Below are 20,434 nucleotides of genomic sequence, written 5' to 3' on the forward strand. Positions count from 1 at the left end.
TGGCAGTTTGAGCATTCTTTGGCATTGCCTTTCTTTGGGATTGGAATGAAAACTGACCTTTTCCAGTCCTGTGGCCACTGCTGAGTTTTCCACATTTGCTGGCATATTGAGTGCAGCACTTTCACAGCATCATCTTTCAGGATTTGAAATAGCTCCACTGGAATTCCATCACCTCCACTAGCTTTGTCCCTAGTGATGCTTTCTAAGGCCCAGGTGACTTCACATTCTAGGATGCCTGGCTCTAGGTGAGTGATCACACCATGGTGATTATCTTGGTCGTTAGCTACCCTGTGTCCGAGGTCAGGGGTGGCGGCCTGGAGGAGCTAGCCCACGCCTGAGGCCAGGGGAGGCGGCCGGGAGGAGCAATCCCACGTCCAAGGAGCAGTGGCTACACGGGTGCAGGAGAGCCTAGAGGAGCTATTCCATGTTCAAGGTCAGGAGGGGCAGCGGTGAGGAGATACCCCTCATCCAAGGTAAGGAGCAGCAGCTGTGCTTTGCTGGAGCAGCCATGAAGAGATACCCCATGCCCAAGGTAAGAGAAACCCAAGTAAGATGGTAGGTGTTGCAAGAGGGCATCAGAGGGCAGGCATACTGAAACCATAATCACAGAAAACTAGTCAATCTAACCACACTAGGACCACAGCCTTGTCTAACTCCATGAAACTAAGCCATGCCCATGGGGCCATCCAAGACATGCAGGTCATGGTGGAAAGGCCTTACAGAATGTGGTCCACTGGAGAAGGGAATGGCAAACCACTTCAGTGTTCTTGCTTGAACCAGATTGGTGTGTATCAACTCTACTTCCCTTAGTTTGAATTCTTCATAAGAGGTTTCTGGGTGCCATATGAAAAAAAGACCCAAGTAAACCAATCCTTGTGCAGACTCATCACCATGACCTTCCCCTCAACACAGCTCTACACTCATCTGGTTCATAGACACTGGCCCAATCTCATCAAAGCAAAGGGAAGCTGCCAATTTCTTACCTACCAGCCTGGGACACAAGTCATGTAGCAACCATGAAGGAAATTTGCTTTGGACTATGTGATTCATTGTTTCACCATTTTACCCCAAAGTACCAATTTTAGACGGAGAAGGCAATGGCAACCCACTCCAGTACTCTTGCCTGGAAAATCCCATGGACGGAGGAGCCTAGTAGGCTGCAGTCCATGGGGTCGAGAAGAGTCGGACACGATTGAGCGACTTCACTTTCACTTTTCACTTTCATGCATTGGAGAAGGAAATGGCAATCCACTCCAGTTTCTTGCCTGGAGAATCCCAGGGACGGGGGAGCCTGGTGGGCTGCCGTCTCTGGGGTTGCACAGAGTCAGACACGACTGAAGCGACTTAGCAGCAGCAGCAGCATCAATTTTAGAAGATGACAAAACTGGTCCCAATTTCATAAAATGTATTCTCTCAGCCCTGGTGGCTCAGAGGTAAAGAATCCATCTGGCAATGCAAGAGATGTGGGTTCAGTCCCTGGATTGTGAAGATCCCTTGGAAAAGGAAATGGTCATCCATTCCAGTATTCTTGCCTGGAAAATCCAACGGACAGAGGAGCCTGGAGGACTACAGTTCATGGGCTTGCAAAGAATCAGACACAACTTAGCGATTAAATATTTGTCTCAGTCCCTCCATCTTATGGCTTTTTATTGGTATGTCTTGTAGAAATGGTCATCTTCATTTTAATTATTTAGTGCTTTCTCCTTACATTTCCCCCAACTTCCACCCACAGGAACCAGTTAAATGTTTTCCTGATTGGGCCCTGATGTCTGAGAGCTCACTCAAAAATGGGGAGAAGTCTAAAGTTAGAATAATGCTCCCTGAAAGATAGAAAGGGAGTATGATTGGTAACTTAGAGATCACACCTCATTATAAAGACCTCTGAGGCATTTCTCTATCCCACTGTATGTGCCCAAACTTGAAAAACAAAAGTTACTAATTTGTTCTCCCCTGCAGCTTCCCACAGCCAAAGAGCCTGAAAACTTACTTTCTACATGCCTACTGATTTTTTTTTCTCACTCAGGTGTGCACTGAAAAAGATCCTAATGCTGGGAAAGATTGGGGGCAGGAGGAGAAGGGGTGACAAAGGATGAGATGGTTGGATGGCACCACAGATTTAATGGAGATGAGTCTGAGCCAACTATGGGAGACAGTGAAGGGCAGGGAATCTTGGTGTACTACAGTCCATGGGGTCACAAAGAGTCAGACCTGACTGAGCAAGTGAATGACAAGTGTGTATATGTGACCAGAAATTAGTAAATACCATTTTCATTTTGTAATTAAGTCCAGAGGCTAATTTGCTTTCAATAAGGGTTCAATTAATTTTCTCTTTTGGAAAGTAGCATTGGCGTGGAGCATCCTTTCATGGTTATACTGGTCCATTTTCTCTAGTGCACAGAAAGATACCTTCAGGCTGCCAGGCCAGCAGCAACAAGAATGGCACTAATGTTAATGAGTTTGTGATCAGGTATCCACTGACATTTCAGGTGTGTGCTGTCTCCTCCAGGCTTTTCTGTGTTCCCAGAAAGTAAAATCCATCAATTCTTCTTCCCTGAGATAAATGTTTATGATTTGTTCACACTTTCCAGAATACTAATGCTATTTAGGATGCAGACAAGCTTTCCAAAACTTCAGAGGTTTTCTTTAGAGCTGGAAAAAAGCTTAAGGTTCAGTTCAGTTCAGTCACTCAGTAATATCCGACTCTTTGTGACCCCATGAACCGCAGCATGCCAGGCCTCCCTGTCTATCACCAACTCCCGGAGTCCACCCAAACCCATGTCCATGGAGTCAGTGATGCCATCCAACTGTCTCATCCTGTCGTCCTCTTCTCCTCCTGCCCTCAATCTTTCCCAGCATCAGGGTCTTTTCAAATGAGTCAGCTCTTCACATCAGGTGGCCAAACTATTGGAGTGTCAGCTTCAACATCAGTCCCTCCAATGAACAGCCAGGACTGATCTCCTTTAGGATGGACTGGTTGGATCTCCTTGCAGTCCAAGGGACTCTCAAGAGTCTTCTCCAACACCACAGTTCAAAAGCATCAATTCTTAGGTGCTCAGCCCTCTTTATAGTCCAAATCTCACATCCATACATGACTACTGGAAAAACCATAGCCTTGACTAGATGGACCTTTGTTGGCAAAGAATAATTTCATGGCTGCAATCACCATCTGCAGTGATTTGGTACCCAGAAAAATAAAGCCAGCCACTGTTTCCACTGTTTCCCCATCTATTTGCTATGAAGTGATGGGACTAGAGGCCATGATCTTAGTTTTTTGAATGTTGAGTTTTAAGCAACTTTTTTACTCTCCTCTTTCATTTTCAAGAGGCTCCTTAGTCCTTCTTCACTTTCTGCCATAAGGGTTGTGTCATCTGCCTATCTGAGGTTATTGATATTTCTCCCGGCAATCTTGATTCCAGCTTGTGTTTCTTCCAGCCCAGCGTTTCTCATGATGTACTCTGTAAATAAAGTTAAATAAACAGGGTGACAACATACAGCCTTGACATACTCCTTTTCCTATTTGGAACCAGTCTGTTGTTCGATGTCCAGTTCTAACTGTTGCTTCCTGACCTGCATACAGATTTCTCAAAAGGCAGGTCAGGTGGTCTGGTATTCCCATCTCTTTCAGAATTTTCCACAGTTTATTGTGATCCACACAGTCAAAGGCTTTGGCATAGTCAATAAAGCAAAAATAGATGTTTTTCTGGAACTCTTGCTTTTTTGATGATCCAGTGGATGTTGGCAGTTTGATCTCTGGTTCCTCTGCCTTTTCTAAAACCAGCTTGAACATCTGGGAGTTCACGGTTCACGTATTGCTGAAGCCTGGCTTGGAGAATTTTGAGTATTACTTTGCTAGCGTGTGAGATGAGTGCAATTGTGTGGCAGTTTGAGCATTCTTTGGCATTGCCTTTCTTTAGGATTGGAATGAAAACTGACCTTTTCCAGTCCTGTGGCCACTGCTGAGTTTTCCAAATTTGCTGGCATATTGAGTGCAACACTTTCACAGCATCATCTTTCAGGATTTGAAAGAGCTCAACTGGAATTCCATCACCTCCACTAGCTTTGTTCGTAGTGATGCTTTCTAAGGCCCACTTGACTTCACATTCCAGGATGTCTGGCTCTAGGTGAGTGATCACACCATCGTGATTATTCTGTGCCGCGCAGCCGCTGTGCTTCCACGGCCTGAGAGGAGCTACCCCACTTCCAAGGTAAGGAGCATCAGCTGCGCTTTGCTGGAGCAGCCAGAAGAGATACCCCACTTCTAAGGTAAGAGAAACCCAAGTAAGATGGCAGGCACTGAGGAAGAGCATCAGAGGGAAGACAGACTGAAACCACAATCACAGACAACTAGCCAATGTGATCTCACAGACCACAGCCTTGTCTGACTCAATGAAACCAAGCCATGCCGTTGGGGCCACCCAAGTCGGACGGGTCATGGCGGAGAGGTCTGACAGAATGTGGTCCACTGGAGAAGGTAATGGCAAACCACTTCAGTATTCTTGCCTTGAAAACCCCGTGAACAGTATGAAAGCTTAAGGTTACCCAAACCACGTTTCAGACTCAGGGAATATGAATGACCAGCTTGAGACCACCCGGGCTACAGGCAGTAAAACCCTGAAAGGCCAGTACACCTGACATGCAGTCCTATATTTTTAAAGTTCATGTGGCTTTTGTCATGTCTTACAAGAAGTGTTCCTTACAGGATTAAACCTCCCATCTCTCAGCTCCTACTTTAAGGCGTAGAAAGCAGTAGCACGTATTGTGAGAATAGCCTATAAAACCAACCTGGAGCACAATGTGAGGAGCCCTGGTTATCAGCTTGTCTTGGTTGGTTGTAATTTTTTCACATAATTGCAGCTAGTTTTATCCTTTATGAGACTGAGGATAAGGTTGGTGAGTTACCTTAGCCACAGGATTATGGTGAGGTCACCATTGTGAAATAGGTTGCAAAGACAGAGTGATACACTTAGCATTCTACTATTATGATGTACTCTTACTCCCATTCCTTGGAAGGAAAGTTATGACCAACCTAGACAGCATATTAAAAAGCAGAGACATTACTTTGTCAACAAAGGTCCATCTAGTCAAGGCTATGGTTTTTCCAGTGGTCTTGTATGGATGTGAGAGTTGGACTATAAAGAAAGGTGAGCACCAAAGAACTGATGCTTTTGAACTGTGGTGTTGGAGAAGACTCTTGAGAGTGCCTTGGACTGCAAGGAGATCCAACCAGTCTATCCTAAAGGAGATCTGTCCTGGGTGTTCATTGGAAGGACTGATGTTGAAGCTGAAATTCCAATAGTTTGGCCACCTGATGCAAAGAGCTGACTCATTTGAAAAGACCCTGATGCTGGGAAAGATTGAGGGCAGGAGAGGAACGGGATAACAGAGGATGAGATGGTTGGATGGCATCACCGACTCAATAGACATGGGTTTGGGTAGACTCTGGGAGTTGGTCATGGACAGGAAAGCCTGGTGTGCTGTGGTTCATGGGGTCACAAAGAGTCAGACACTACTGAACAACTGAACTGGACTGAACTTACTCCCATACTCCCAAAATATAAAACAATTCCATATTTAAGATATGCAGCATTGATTGATTAGAATTTGGAACCAGGACTGCTTTTAGATCATTTATCCACACAAACATTGGGTTCTAGGAAATATGTAAGCTTCTAAAGGCAAGAAAGGAGGGCTGGGTCTTTTTTAAAAAAACATTTTTAATATTAATTTCTGCTGCTGCTACTGCTGCTGCTGCTAAGTTACTTCAGTCGTGTCCGACTCTGTGCGACCCCATAGACGGTCTCCTAACAGGCTCCTCTGTCCCTGGGATTCTCCAGGCAAGAACACTGGATTGGGTTGCCATTTCCTTCCCCAATGCATGAAAGTGAAAAGTGAAAGTGAAGTTGCTCAGTCGTGTCCGATTCTTAGTGACCTCATGGACTGCAGCCTACCAGGCTCCTCTGTCCATGGGATTTTCCAGGCAAGAGTACTGGAGTGGGGTGTCATTGCCTTCTCTGTATTAATTTCTATTGGAATATAATTGCTTTGGGGCTTCCCAGGTGGCACTAGTGGTAAAGAATCTGCCCACAGTGCAGGAGCCACAGGAGACTCAGGTTCAATCCTTGGGTGGAGGAGATCCCCCGGAGGAGGGCATGGCAACCCACTCCAGTACTCTTGCCTGGAAAATCCCATGGACAGAGGAGCCTGGTGGGCTACAGTCCATAGGGTTGCAAAGAGTCGGACATGACTGAAACAACTTAGCAGGCATGCCAGCATAAATCCTTTACAATGTTTGTATTAGTTTCTACTGTACAACAAAGTGAATCAGCTATATGTATACATATATCCCCTCTTTTGGGGTATTTCCTTCCCATTTAGGTCACCACAGAGCACTGAATAGAGTTTCCTGTGCTATACAGTTGGTTTGCATTAGTTATCTACATTATACATAGTATCAATAGTGTGTGTATATATATATATATATATATATATATATATATATCAGTTCAGTTCAGTCACTCAGTCGTGTCCGACTCTTTGTGACCCCATGAATCGCAGCATGCCAGGCCTCCCTGTCCATCACCAACTCCGGAGTTCACTCAGACTCATGTTCATCAAGTCAGTGATGCCATCCAGCCATCTCATCCTCTGTCGTCCCCTTTTCCTCCTGCCCCCAATCCCTCCCAGCATCAGAGTCTTTTCCAATGAGTCAACTCCTCCCACGAGGTGGCCAAAGTACTGGAGTTTCAGCTTTAGCATCATTCCTTCCAAAGAAATCCCAGGGCTGATCTCCTTCAGAATGAACTGGTTGGATCTCCTTGCAGTCCAAGGGACTCTCAAGAGTCTTCTCCAACACCACAGTTCAAAAGCATCAATTCTTTGGCGCTCAGCCTTCTTCACAGTCCAACTCTCACATCCATACATGACCACTGGAAAAACCATAGCCTTGACTAGACAGACCTTTGTTGGCAAAGTAATGTCTCTGCTTTTGAATATGCTATCTAGGTTGGTCATAACTTTCCTTCCAAGAGTATGCGCCTTTAATTTCATGGCTGCAGTCACCATCTACAGTGATTTTGAAGCCCCCAAAAATAAAGTCTGACATCGTTTCCACCGTTTCCCCATCTATTTGCCATATGTATCAGTTTTGATTTTATTACAGCATCTGCATTTCTTTCAAGACTTGGACCTTGCCCTGTGATTGATGAGATACCTCTTCTCTTTAGTTATGCTAGTCTCTACAGACTTTTTATTCTAGTTTTCATTCCAAAGCTTGGCCACTATTGTCAAAGATGAAAAAGTCCATGATCAGAAGCATACATCAGTGCTGGGTGTGACCCACATTTATAGATTCTGACAATGGTTTCTTCCAATCAAATAAAAGCCAGAGAAAGGGAACATAGTATTGCAGTAGGATGTGAGAACTATACTTAAATCAAGGCTTACAAGAGCTTTTCTAAGCAAGTCCAAATTGAACAGTAAATTTCATGAGTGGCCAACAAATAAGTAATAAAGGAGACACAGAGATTCTATATGTAACCCAATATCCCAAGTTGAGAAGATGGTCTCTGAGAGCCTGAGATATTAGTCTTATAAACACTGGTTTTCAGTTTTTATCAACAACTGGGTCACTTTGTAGTTTGCAGACCTAAAGACCCTAAGGATACCTCTATTGCCTTTTTATTCACATCTAACAAAATGTTAATACCATTTCAGCATTTTTAGACTCTTGAACTAAAGCATGACAATGATTATTTGTTTAAATGCTATTCTGTCAACTGCTTAAATTTTCCTAGAATACAAAAATGGTAGGAAATTAACATTTCATGACACACTATGTATTCAGTTCCAATATGAAAGTAACTTCTATTCCTATTTAATAAATCTTGAATAAGATTTCCTTAGGACAGAGCCAGCTGTCAAATTCTGACTGGATTCACATTTGATATGAAAGGACTTCTGTTGAATAATATTGCTCAGAAGTCTTCACTGTATTAGCAATAGTTTGCATTTTAATAGAAATTTCAAGAAAATTTGTTCTCAGCTCTACTGAATGGTCATTATAGTGTTCCAAAAAGCAATAGTTTATTTAACAAAAATGCAATCTTAGGTGGGGAGGCAAGAGTTGGTAATTCATATATCAATTTAAAATATCAGCCTTGCTATGAATGTATCTTATGAAAAATATCATTCATCTCAGCCTTTCCTTTCTCACATCATCAGCCTATTTGTCCATAACACATACGCATCAGAAACACCAATGACCCATCCTCTTTGTTTCTTTTATATAACTTTGGCTTTACAGAGACTAGAAAGTAGAAATTTTTCTAAACATTTAGTCTATATATATCCATTTTACTTTTCAATTAACCATGTGTAGCTTAATAGCTTTTTCAAATTTATTTTATTATTATTAAGGGCTTCCTAGGTAAAAAATGTGACCATTAATGTGAAAAGAACAGTGAAAATTATGTTGATAAAAAGATACATTATAAATGCATGAAGACGGAGACCCACTGGATTAGCTAATTATTGTTGAATAACCAACCATCTCAACATTCAGTGGCTTTGGGAATTCCCTGGTGGTCTGGTGGTTAGGAGTTGGCACTTCCACTGCCAGAGGCCCAGGTTCAGTCCCTGGTCAGGCAACTAAGATAATAATCCCACAGGCCTTATAACAGGCCAAAAAATAAAAAACCCTTAGTGGCTTAACAGCAAACATTTACTACATCACAGTTTCTGAGGATGCATCTTAGCTGAGTCCTCTGGCTCCAGGTGTCTAACAAGACTCTAGTCAAGGTGACAAACAGGGATGACGTCATCTCATAGCTTGGGTAGAGATCTACTTCCCAACTCACTCATGTGGCTGTTGTCATGATTCAATTCCTCATGGGTTGTTGGACTGTAGGACTCAGCTTTCCACTGGCTTTTGGTAAGAGATGAATCAAGGAACCAACCTCCGTTCCTTGCAATTAGCCTTCTTCAACACAGCAATTTACTCACCAAAGTGTGCCAGTAAGAAAAGTCAAAGAAAGAGAGAGAATGAAAGCAAGATGGAAGTCATAGTCCTTTTTAAGGTACTCAGGAGTGACATTCCATTACTTTTGTTATATTTCATTTGTTACAAGCAGGTTAGTAGGTCCAGGCATACTCGGTGGGTTTCCCAAGAAAAGCTCAGTTCTAGTTACAAGAGGTAACACATTAAAGATGATAGGTAGAAAGGGGATGCTAAAAGTTGATATCCCAGACAATGTTCAGTGGTGACAACTGAAATAGCAGAGATTGCTTCAATTACGAATGATATTGCTACCTGGGGCATTTAATGTAGAGACGAATGGAAATATTATCAGAGGGCATCGGACGAGTACAGGACATTCTTCAGGGGAATCAAGCCATGGCACTGTAAAACAAAGGAACTCCTTCACATATCCTTTTGAGTGACAGAGTAATAAATCAGATAATGAAGAAGAGTGCCTTCCCAGCAAGGCATAGGCTCTCTGAACTATTATAAAATTCTCTGCCATCAAGGATAATGGGAAATAAATTCTGACATAAGCCACAATCTAGATTTTAATATGGAATTTTGTTTCATTGGCTGAATCTTTCACCAAAATTACCAGCAGGGCACCAGACTAGGAATGCGTAAGATACAGGTATAATCAAGAATCTGCTCTGAAGGAGTGCACTCTTTCTGAGAAGGAAGCTGTGTTTCCAGCAGACTCTAATACTAGGCAGAATAGTGGCAAAACACTGCTTCTTGATAAATACTGGGACTCTGCTCCTCAAAGTAGACCCGAAGTCCAGCAGCACAGGTGTCCAGTGGGAGGTTATTAGAGATTCAGAATCTCAGCTCCATTCCAGAGCTACTGAGTCAGAATCCACATTTTAACAAGACCTCTAGGAGACTTGATAAAGTCTGAGAAACATTTCTAATAGAGCTTTGAGAGAACCATGGAGAGAATGACAAAGTTTAACTAGAGAAGTTAAAGAGTTAGATAGAGAAGGTATCATTTGAGCTAAACATGAGATGTGTATGATTTCTACAGAAATAAAAAATTTCTTTGTTGGGGGAAGTTAAAGCATTGACAGTAGTCTAGGGCAGGGAAGTAGACTGTTCCTGAAATTAAAAAGGAACACATTTCAGTTGCAGTCAGTTTACAAAGGGCCTTGACCATTTGCTAAGGAGTTTTTACTTTATTCTGTTGGCAATAAGTGAGACCTTGGAAGTTTTTGAGCAGAATACAATAGCAATAAGAAATACAATATAGTGGTAGCATGGAAGATGTATTGGCATAAGGAGAGGCCAAAGACACCCTAGTTGGGGGTGATTAATATGGATAGATTTCAAGTTAGAAGCTATAGTTCAGGGATGAGGTTATTCAACCTTGAAATGCTAGAGCAGTAGTCATGGAAATTAAGGGGAAGTGATGAAAGTCAGAGACATTTCAGAGGTGGAAATTACAGCTCTTGGTAAACATCGGGGGCTTTCTGCCCAAGTGATGGGGAGGAAAATGATGTCATTCAGAAAGATGGGGTCACAAAAACACGAGCAGATATTGAGAGAAGAAGATTGTTTGTCTTTGGTCATGAGATAGTTGCTGAGAATTTTGACCCTGTCAGTGATGTTATAACCTTTCCTGCTTTCTTCATGTAGCACTATTGTCTTTCTGGTTTTACAACTCTCAGGCTTTTCAGTGTCTTCCTGAGAATCCCCACCAAATGCCTGAAGAATTCAGTACACCTTAATCCAACTGACAAAGTTTTATCCTTTTTTTGGTTTAAGGTGTCCACATGGAAAAAAATAACTTTGAAACATGAATCACATCTTTGTCATTTCCTAGAAAGCTCTCGACTCAGTTTCATGTTGGACAAATTGAATAAAAGGAATCCCTTTCAGTAGAGTGCCCAGAGAAATTGGTTGTGTCAAATTTCAAGAAAGAACAAAAAAAGAGAGTGTGAAAGAAAGGTAGTTATTGTCCTGATTGGAAAGAGGGAGCGACTCTTCACAACAATTCCACAAAGAAAGAAATCAATCATTTTCTTTTTTTTTTTTTTTTACTGATTTTACTTTGTATTTTAAAAATAAGGATTCCCAAACCCATTGGTGTTTCCATTATAAATGAAAGAGAAGCCTAAAATAAAGCACCCAGCTAATGGCAAATTAATATTACCTGAAATATGCTTTCCCTTAAAAAATTAATATGGCTAATTAATGACAAACACTACAAAGTTAAATGAAAAAACCTAAATGGCATTTATTTATTTACTATTTTGTTGTTGTTGTTGTTTGTAATAATATTCTTTTTTTTTAATTTAATTTTATTTTTAAACTTTACAATATTGTATTAGTTTTGCCAAATATCGAGATGAATCTGCCACAGGTATACCTGTGTTCCCTATCCTGAACCCTCTTCCCTCCTCCCTCCCTATACCCTCCCTCTGGGTCATCCCAGTGCACCAACCCCAAGCATCCAATATCGTGCATCGAACCTGGACTGGCGACTCGTTTCATACATGATATTATACATGTTTCAATGCCATTCTCCCGAATCTCCCCACCCTCTCCCTCTCCCACAGAGTCCATAAGACTGATCTATACATCAGTGTCTCTTTTGCCGTCTTGTACACAGGGTTATTGTTACCATCTTTCTAAATTCCATATATATGCATTAGTATACTGTATTGGTGGTTTTCTTTCTGGCTTACTTCACTCTGTATAATAGGCTCCAGTTTCATCCACCTCATTAGAACTGATTCAAATGTATTCATTTTAATGGCTGAGTAATACTCCATTGTGTATATGTACCATAGCTTTCTTATCCATTCATCTGCTGATGGGCATCTAGGTTGCTTCCATGTCCTGGCTATTATAAACAGTGCTGCAATGAACATTGGGGTACACGTGTCTCTTTCCCTTCTGGTTTCCTCAGTGTGTATGCCCAGCAGTGGGATTGCTGGATCATAAGGCAGTTTTATTTCCAGTTTTTTAAGGCGTCTCCACACTGTTCTCCATAGTGGCTGTACTAGTTTGCATTCCAACCAACAGTGTAAGAGGGTTCCTTTGAGGTAGCCCAAAACTTCTTTACTGATTGAAAATCACACCAAAGAAGACATACAGATGGCTAACAAACACATGAAAAGATGCTCAACATCACTCATTATCAGAGAAATGCAAATCAAAACCACAATGAGGTACCATTTCACACCAGTCAGAATGGCTTCGATCCAAAAGTCTACAAGCAATAAATGCTGGAGAGGGTGTGGAGAAAAGGGAACCCTCTTACACTGTTGGTGGGAATGCAAACTAGTACAGCCACTATGGAGAACAATGTGGAGACGCCTTAAAAAACTGGAAATAGAACTGCCTTATGATCCAGCAATCCCACTGCTGGGCATACACACTGAGGAAACCAGAAGAGAAAGAGACACATGTACCCCAATGTTCATCGCAGCACTGTTTATAATAGCCAGGACACGGAAGCAACCTAGATGCCCATCAGCAGATGAATGGATAAGAAAGCTATGGTACATATACACAATGGAGTATTATTCAGCCATTAAAAAGAATACATTTGAATCAGTTCTAATGAGGTGGATGAAACTGGAACCTATTATACAGAGTGAAGTAAGCCAGAAAGAAAAACACCAATATAGTATACTAATGCATATATATGGAATTTAGAAAGATGGTAACAATAACCCTGTGTACAAGACAGCAAAAGAGACACTGATGTATAGATCAGTCTTATGGACTCTGTGGGAGAGGGAGAGGGTGGGGAGATTTGGGAGAATAGCATTGAAACATGTATAATATCATGTATGAAACGAGTCGCCAGTCCAGGTTCGATGCACGATACTGGATGCTTGGGGCTGGTGCACTGGGACGACCCAGAGGGAGGGTATGGGGAGGGAGGAGGGAAGAGGGTTCAGGATAGGGGACACAGGTATACCTGTGGCAGATTCATTTCTATATTTGGCAAAACTAATACAATATTGTAAAGTTTAAAAATAAAATTAAATTAAAAAAAAATAAAATGACAGGGCTTTAAGGAGACTTGTTAAAAGGTGTTTCTGAAAAGCTACTTGCAAGCTGCGTTCAGCACAGTGCGCTTTCAGTGGGTGGAAGTGATACTCCTTCCATAATGCATGGAGTGAAGTGTTTCACCAGCCTTGTAATAAATTAGTTTCTAACAACCTATTTGCAAGCTGTGTTTTGTACAGATTTCTTTAAGTGAATGAAAGTGATATCCATTTTGTAATACATGGTTGTAATAGTTTCCACTTTTACAAGCCACTTAAAAGCTGCATTCAATGTACTGTTCATTCAGTGAATGGAGGTGATACCCATTCTGTAGTGCATAGAGTGAAGTGTTTAAGAAGACTTGTAATAAGGATGTTTCTAACAAGCTTAAAAATGAGCAGGTGGGACGAACTGAGAGAGTAGCATTGAATCATACACATTATCATATGTACTAGCCAGTGAGAATTTACTATATGATGTGGGAGCTCAAACCTGGTGCTCTGTGACAACCTAGAGGGGTGTGATGGAGTGGGAGGTGGGAGAGAGGTTCAAGAGGGAGAGGACATATGTATACCTATGGATGATTCATAATATATGGCAGAAACGAACACAATATAGTACAGAAATTAACCTCCAATTAAAAATAAATTAAAAAAATGATTTGGCATCATGTTCCAATCAAAAATTTTTCTCCCTTGCTTCATAACCTCATTACCTTCTTGACTGATTATTTTTCATGTCATTATCATATCATTTGTCATTGAACATTCATGTGAAGTGCTTTGTTTATGGTGCAATCTCCATAGGGCTCTAAAGGGCAGATCCTTTTATATTAGTAGGTTTAGATGTCTTCAAATATGGCAAGAGTTTTTGGTTAATTAATCACATAGTGAATCTATGTTGAAAGTATAACAATAGTCATAATATATCCCAAAAGACCCTCCATAAGTCATCTGGATGAAATATAATATATGAAAAAGGGGGAAGTTTAACTAAAATTAATAAGGCCAGATTCCATCTAATGTTGGATAGCAGTTAAAATCAACTTTTAACTGCTAATATTTCTCAATTTTTTTCTGAGTGTATTATTTTTTTTAATTTTATTTTTAAACTTTACATAATTGTATTAGTTTTGCCAAATATCAAAATGAATCCGCCACAGGTATACATGTGTTCCCCATCCCAAACCCTCCTCCCTCCTCCCTCCCCATATTGAAAAACTTGACAAGAACATTATGAAGAGGTATGATTTCTTAGAAGGCCAGTCATAGACTGGAAGAAAACTTGCAATATATATGGACACCCTCTATATCTATATCTATATCCATATACACAATATATTAAAAATTCCTGGGACTTCCCTGGAGGTCCAGTGGTTAAGACTTTGCCTTCCCATGCTGGGGGATGTGGGTTAGATCCTTGGGTGGGGAACTAAAATCCCACATGCATGCAATACAGTGAAAAAAAAAGAGAGAGAGAGATGGTAAATCAGTGGTGTTTTGGAATGCTTGATCAAAGAGCAAAAATATTTTTTAATCAAGAAAATCATGAATAAAAATCTGTACCTCTTCAGTTCAGTTCAGTTCAGTCATTCAGTCATGTCCAACTCTTTGCAACCCCATGGACTTCAGCATGCCAGGCTTCCTTGTCCATCACCAACTTCTGGAGCTTACTCAAACTCATGTCCATAGAGTTGGTATTGCCATCCAACTCTCTAACCTTCTGTTGTCACCTCCTCCCATCTTCAATCTTTCCCAGCATCAGGGTCTTTTCAAATGAGTCAGTTCTTAGCATCAGGTGGCCAGAGTATTGGAGTTTCAGCTTCACTATGAGCCTTTCAATGAATATTCAGGACTGATTTCCTTTAGGATTGACTGGTTGGGTCTTGCAGTCCAAGGGACTCTCAAGAATCTTCTCCAACACCACAGTACAAAAGCATCAATTCTTCAGTGCTCAGCTTTCTTTATAGTCCAGCTCTCACATCCATACGTGACCACTGGAAAAACTATAGCTTTGACTAGACAGACCTTTGTTGGCAAAGTAATGTCTCTGCTTTTTAATATGCTGTCTAGTTTGGTCATAACTTTTCTTCCAACTACTCCTTTACTTCTTAATTAATTTTAACTAAAATTATGGCTACACTTAAAAATGCAGATGGGGATAATAATTGAGAGGACCATTAAGGGAGTTTTTGAGATACAACTTTCTATTTCTGATGCTGCTTACATGGTCACTTTGTGACAATGTATTGACCTGTAACTTTTTGGTTTAGCACTTTTCCAGGTGTTAGTAAAAATTATTAGTTAGTAAAAATTATCAGCTTCTTCTATGGGTTTTTCAACTTCTGGATAATATACAAAAGCAATCAAGCCAAACAGAAGGGGAAAAAATCTACCAAGTCCATTTTCAACATCAGAAAATATAATCTTGTCTCTGAAAATGTGGATGAGCATTTAAAAGAAGCTAAGAATGGTTAAAATTATTGAATTGGGAATGATAAATGGTAGGGAAGAAAATGTTGATTTTCATTATAAACCTCATAGAACTAATCAGCTTTTTAAACTATGTATTTGTATAGCTTTGATTCTTTTAAATGTTAAAAGGACTGTAAAATCAATAAAGAGTGTTTTCATAGTTGTAATAGTTTCAGAAAAGCCTAAAAGGTAATGGTTTAGTCAAAGGCTTCAGTCACTGGTTTTACTATCCACCTGTGGGAGTCCTTCGTGAAAAAGGAAAGGACACTCCTCCCACCTCACTTTCTGTTCTCTTCTCCTGGAATCTTCCGAGGTTTCATGAATGACTACTTTTCACTTATGAATAATTCTTCTGTTTGGCGACTGAAGAAACCAAGACAGAAGAAAATCTTTGTCTTTGCAATAGGAATCTAGCTCTTCTGAGAAAAGAATCTCCCAATGATAAGAAATTAAGATGGCCTTTCAACCATGCAAACCCGGTCATTGTAGAGCTTTTGAAAAGCCAAAGGTACATGGGAGGAAGCATTCTCTATTTTTGTTTGTTGATTTTTTTAAATTTATTTAATCTTTCAAACTAAAGCATTCACTGTTGATAGATCTCCTTACCTCTCCCCAGGTATGCAGAGGGCTGTGGGCTCTTCCATGAGGACTTGGGTAGAAGAGAACATACAGGCTAGAAATTGACTGTACACTGGAGAGTTTTTGTCTGCTGGCCAACTCCTGCCCAGAGGACTGGGGAGGGGAAAACTGCTATTTAATGTACCTTTTGTCAAAGCCCAGAATACTTTGCAGAAAGCAGAGGCCAAAAGAACCTTCATGGTGGATGCCTGGATTCTGCACTACCTGGCTTTGCATCCTGAGGGATGGAAGTGGAAGAGGGAAGCCAGAGAATTCTTCCTCAGGTTCATGGCCTGTATCTTACAGCCTGCCCCAAATGCAAAGGCTTTTGTTCACTCTGAGAGTGTTGATAGGTTACATTATGCAACATACAGTTTCACATGGGGGAAAAAGTTTTCTCTCAACTCACTTTTAGCCTTTTAAGTCATGGTTTCTTTGCATTCCCAGATACATTTTGGCTGATGATGAGTACATAGGCACTTATCAAAATAGCAGCCAGTGTGCAGTGTTTTGATTATTTTCCCTGAAATCTAAGATTTGGACAACATTTTACGCACAATTAAACTATTCAAGCAACACAGACTTTGGAAGGAAAAAAGGTTCTGGCATAAAAAGTTGAATGTTGCTCATGAAGGGTTCTGTTGCTACATATTTTCCTGTAATTGCTATTAGCAGAAGACATTAGTCATTTTCCTTCTGAAGCAGAACAGTAAAAAAAAAAAAGTGGCAAAATGAATCTCATAGTCATTGAACTGATTCCAAAACAGATATAAATTCATTTAAATGACAGTATAATTAAGTTGGTGTGGATTATTGCCTTTAAATTTAAAAGGAGAAAATATAAGATACTTGCCAAAAAAATTATATAATCATATTACTTGTGCCATATAGTATGTCTGGTTGAATTAAAACAATGAACATTTTTCCAGACAATGAAAACTATTTCAAATGGGATGAACTTCAGATTACATTGCTACAAGGACATAAAACTGCTGCCTAGAAAAAATATCAACTTGTATCAGACTATTAAATGACTCACATCACTTTGCATTACTCTGTGTGTGTGTGTGTGTGTGTGTGTGTGTGTGTGTGTGTGTGTTCAGTTGCTGAGTCATATCTGATTCTTTGCGACCCCATAGAGTGTAGTCCACCAGGATCCTCTGTCCATGGGATTTCCCAAGCAAGAATATTGGAGTGGGTTGCCATGGAAATGGCAACCCACTCCAGTGTTCTTTCCTGGAGAATCCCAGGGATGGGGGAGCCTGGTGGGCTTCCGTCTATGGGGTTGCACAGAGTCGGATACAATTGAAGAGACTTAGCAGCAGTAGCAGCAGCCATTTCCTACTCCAGGGGATCATCCCATGCCAGAGATAGAACCCAGGTCTCCTGCATTGCAGGCAGATTCTTTACTACTGAGCCTCATCTGCTGCTGCTGCTAAGTTGCTTCAGTCGTGTCCAACTCTGTGCGACCCCATAGACGGCAGCCCACCAGGCTCCCCCATCTCTGGGATTCTCCAGGCAAGAACACTGGAGTGGGTTGCCATTTCCTTCTCCATCTAGAGACACTAAAATGTGCTATCTTACTCTTGAAACTGATGTTCTGGGATAGAATATTGATTTATCTATTGGAAGGTTGACCATTTGGTTTTGGGTCCATGTCATTCCCATAGTGAAGATGGAAACAGTGGTGTGGCTGTCACTTCATAGCTCTTGCTGTATTTACTGTCATGTTATTATCTGACTAATGGCAGTATTCACAAAACAAGTCACTACTTTGAGCATTCATGGTCTACTGCCATTGTAGAAAACAAAAAATTGTTTCTATGAATATAAGTGCTGCTTTAAAGTCATTTTAAGTGTATCTTTTCATGACTTCTCGACTTATTTTGACCTCTGACCTACTTAACAACTTTCTTTTGTCTTTCTAGAACTGAGTTTAACTTTGTAAATTTCCTTTAAAGCAGTGGTTCTCATCAGGTACAAGGGGACATGTGATAATGTCTGGAGATATGCTGGGGGTGGGAGGAGGGAAGCATCAGGGAGTGGTCCAGGACATGCTACTGGCATACTGGCATCTGGTGAGTGGGGCCCCAGGGCACTGCTAAATCTCTTTCAAGACATAGGACAGCCCCTGCCACAAAGAATTATCCTGTCCAAACGTTCAGAGTACCAAGATTGAGAAATGCTGTTTCAGAACAGGGGTCAAAGGTGATAATGATCTTGTTCAAAGTGATCAAAATAAGATTCAAACCAGTAATTTCGAAACATGCAACTAAAATTCACCTGAAGAAGCTCCTGGTATCCCACCAGGAAAAACATGCTCCTGCAAATTATACTGGGGCAAGAGTTCCCTCTGTATTCACCAGAAATGAGAAATGAACAAGCAGAAGTGCCTCTGTGGAGAAAAAAATTGAAATAATGAGATTTTTAAATGTCACGAGATTAAGACTGGTTGTGAGAGGGAAAAGATTGCAAGAAAGCCAAAAGGCGATAGCAGAATTAAAATCTGCACTGAAGGTAAAAAGAAAGGGTTAGCACTGGATGAAAGCACGATCTTTGATTATGAAGGGCAGACCTGAAAAGCTTGCCAAGAATGTAAGGAGGAAAGACAAAGGTATTCAAATTATGATAAGGAAGAAAGAAATAAAAGAGAAGGTAAATCGCACATGAGAATTATACATATACCTACATAATAAATCACTACAACAGGCAAGATCAAAGTACCAGGCAAGATATTGGAAGACATCCACAAAATGTCTCCAACGATACTATCGAATTGAAAAGATATAGGGAAAATTTCTACAACTTTTATACAAAACGCATCAGAGTGTTCTCTCTACTGCTAAATGTCAGAGAACTGTGAAGCAATATAAACAGAGGTTTTAGGTGAAAACGCTTTTTTAAAGAGGCTTTTTTAAAAACCTTTTTTAAAGAGCCCTTATAACAAATCCCAAATAATTTGTTATTCATATACATAAAGACAGCAAAGTCTTTCTCATATGTGCACAGCCACAAAATATAAACCACTGACAGGACTTTTCTTTAATTACTTGAAGTTATTTTCCAGCTAAGGTATGGATTAAAAATTAAGAACCCAATATAGAAATTATACTTTTAATAAGCCTTCCACATTCTATCCAGCAGTCCCACTTCTGGTATAGATCCAAGGAAAACAAAAATATTAATTTGAAAAGATATATGTACCCCAATGTTCATAGAAACTTTATATACAATAATCAAGACAACCTAAGTGTCCATCAACTTAGGACACATCACATCTTAGAACATCTTATCTTAGAAGATGTGATACACATAGACAATGGAATATTACTCAACCATTAAAAAGAATGAAATTTTGCCATTTACTTAACACAGTTAGTCGTGGAGGGTATTAAATATAGTGAAATAAGTCAGAAAAAGACAAATATATATGTTTTCACTTATACATAGAATCTAAAAAATAAAGCAAATGAATATAACAAAACAGAAACAGACTCAGATACAGAAAACAAACTAGTGGTTACTAGAAGACAATAGTGGAAAAGAGGAGAGGCAAACTAGGCAAAGAAGGTTAAGAATATAAGAATGTTATATACAGCATAAGGATATACTCAATATTCAAAAACAACTTTGCATGAAGTATAATTTATAAAAATATCAAGTTACTATGTTATACACCTGAAACTATAATATTTTAAGTCAACTATACTTCTGTCTAAAGTATAAATAAATAATAAGCCCACCAAGAAACACTGAAAACATAAAGTTAAATCTAACTGCCTGTTGTAACAATGACAATAAAAATTAAATTCATATGCTGAAATGATTCCTGAAAGAGAAGATAGGTAGTGTAAAAATAGTAATTTTCAATTATCATTTTAAAGGAAAAAACTCCAGGATATTAACAAAAGCTAAAATGACAAGGATAAGGAGAAATTAGGCTAAGGAAAATACACTAAATTCCTCATCCTACAAAGGTAAGAAAGAGGAGTTCAAATGTTTATCCTTCATTTTTTGAGTACTAAAGATGTAAATAAATATACTTTTAAAACATTATCAAGGTAATCTAGTGATAAAGTTAAAGGTCATTTCCTTCTCCAGAGGATCTTTCTGACCCAGGGATTGAACCCAGGTCTCCCGCACTGTAGGCGGATGCTTTACTGTCTGAGCCACCAGGGAAGTCCAAAAATAAATTTTTTTTTTCAAAAATAAATTTAAAAGTTTCAAATCTCCAAGAAAGAAAACAAAAGTTAAAGTAAAAAAAAAAAAAAAACACAAAGAAGAAAACAAAGAAATGCTAAATGTACGACAATTTTTAAAAAGA

Source organism: Bos indicus x Bos taurus, chromosome 9 (assembly GCF_003369695.1).
Source record: "Bos indicus x Bos taurus breed Angus x Brahman F1 hybrid chromosome 9, Bos_hybrid_MaternalHap_v2.0, whole genome shotgun sequence".
Classification (NCBI taxonomy): Eukaryota; Metazoa; Chordata; class Mammalia; order Artiodactyla; family Bovidae; genus Bos; species Bos indicus x Bos taurus.